This window comes from Euleptes europaea, chromosome 3 (assembly GCF_029931775.1).
Source record: "Euleptes europaea isolate rEulEur1 chromosome 3, rEulEur1.hap1, whole genome shotgun sequence".
Classification (NCBI taxonomy): Eukaryota; Metazoa; Chordata; class Lepidosauria; order Squamata; family Sphaerodactylidae; genus Euleptes; species Euleptes europaea.
The window spans coordinates 91,478,774-91,481,089 of NC_079314.1; positions in this window are offsets into that span (position 1 = coordinate 91,478,774).

Here is a 2,316-nt window from a genome sequence, read left to right on the forward strand (position 1 = left end):
GTGCCAGCGCTGAATCTTGACAAAGGCGATTTAGAATACCAACCAGAAGTGGCAGATTCTGCTGGCCCTGTGGCTTCGCCTTCCTCTTCACCGCCAGGAAATGAACATGAAGAATTTGGTGACTGCACTTACTGAACTGTTTTGTAACCCATGAGGGGCAGTAGCTTCTCTCTTCCTGTATGCCAGACTCCAGTATAACTGCAGCCTAGCATACAACTGTAAGGGGTTTCTTGTATTTCACTTTGCTTGTGTGATAACAGGGTGTGAGACTGATCAGAGACAGATCACCTGCCCCTACTTGGCTCACAAAGAATATTGTCTGACATTCCGGGTTTTATCTATTGCACCTTTCTGTCAAAAATTATATGAGACAGGTTAAGACCGTTTGAATTGCTTATTTCTAGATATGTGTCCATTGGATTCTGAATTTCTGCTTTGAAGGACGTAGAGTTGTTATCTCACAGGATCTGTGATGAGAGACCGCTACCCACCTGCAATGTGTTTTCAACTAAAACTTTATAATCATTCTGCTTGGTATTGGCAAGGATGGGTTCCTTTAGTCACTAGTAGCCAGAAGCTCTCCCTTTATCATACCCTGTTATTTCAGTCTTTGGCTCCTCCTACTTCCTGAAAGGGGCTACAGGTAATTTAGAAAGCTCTGAGGAAAGCAGGATATAGTCACTTATATTAATTTCTTAGTAGGTAGAATATTCTGTGGTGGTATTTGCTCACTGGTGGAGGTGGGAAAATCTTTCACCACTTCCCCCTACATAGAGACATCCTAATAAGGATGAACTGTGTATATTTAGTTACAGTGCAAAAATTCAACCACATTAGTGAGAGGATCTCCTGCTGGCGAACATTTTCTTTCTGGCCAATGATCAAACATGAATTTCAGTGTCTTTTCCCCTCTGCACTGTAGTACATTCATTCTTTTTTAGGTTGATTCCTCTCCCTTCCCCATGTCCCTTTTTTCCTCTCTCAATGACAAGAATTTAAGTGCTGCTGTTATTGTTTGTGTGCATTTTGACTAATTTAATAGAATTTATTGTATTGAAAAAAAATATCCTGATGAATGTGAAATCGAACAGGTGGCTTTTCTCTGTATTACTTTTGTAAGCATCACCTAGTTTACTGCAATTGAAAATAACTGTCCAGGTGTGGTGACCTCGGATATCTCCACAAAACTGACACAGCATTAAATAAATGGAAGTTTGCATGAAACCTGACTATGCTGAAGCTTAATAACTCTCCAGTGATCAGAGACAGAACTCACAGGGAAGGCACAAAAACTTGCCAGAGAGCAGCATAAGCGTCTCCCTAAAAGGACTTGCGAACAGCTATGCTGCTTCAGAAGAAGAGTTGGTTTTTATATGCCGACTTTCTCTACCACTTAAGAAAAAAATCACACCGGCTTACATTCATCTTCCCTTCCCCTCCCCACAACAGACACCCTGTGAGGTAGGTGAGGCTGAGAGAGCTGTGACTAGCCCAGGGTCACCCAGCTGGCTTCATGTGTAGGAGTGGGGAAGCCAACCCGGTTCACCAGATTAGCATCTGCTGCTCATGTGGAGGAGTGGGGAATCAAACTCGGCGCTCCAGATTAGAGTCCACCACTCCAAACCATCGCTCTTAACCACTACACCACACTGGCTCCCAGGCTAAAGATCTTCTAGTTCCAAGCCATATCTGCATTAGGTTCATACTAGAGTTTGTTCTTAGTATTTGGCAAAGACAGGAGTTTTTCCTCTTGATTTAACTAGCATAAAGAAAATGGTAGAATCTGGTTCTTTAAACAGAAGATTGCTCTTATGGCTGACAACAACACTGCAATATGCTGCTGTATTGTGAATATCTATAAGGCATTCACAGTACAGTGACCATCCATTTAGATAAGCAGCAGGTAACTATTCAGGGGAGGAACTGTGGTGTGAGGGAGGAGATTCATATATGCTAGATTATTTGGAATTATGACACTCCTAAAACTACATCAAAGCTTAACCTAGAATCTGCTGCAGTGAATTCTAAGGCTAGTTTTGCAAAGGTGGAATCAGATATCCCCACTGAGATTCCAGCACTGATCTTGACATTGGCTTTTGACCCTCAATGCTTGATTCTTCAGATTAAATACAGGACTCAATATGCAGTACTGTTTGTTCCAGAGGAAAGCTTGTGACCTCCTTAGATTATGGTGACTTAAGAGTTGGTACACAGAGAGGCCAAAATCCAGCAGAGACTTTGTGTGCTTAAACCCCACTGGATTCAATAGGTTTACGAATACATCCTTAATTATCCATGTGACAAGTTAGGGCTTTT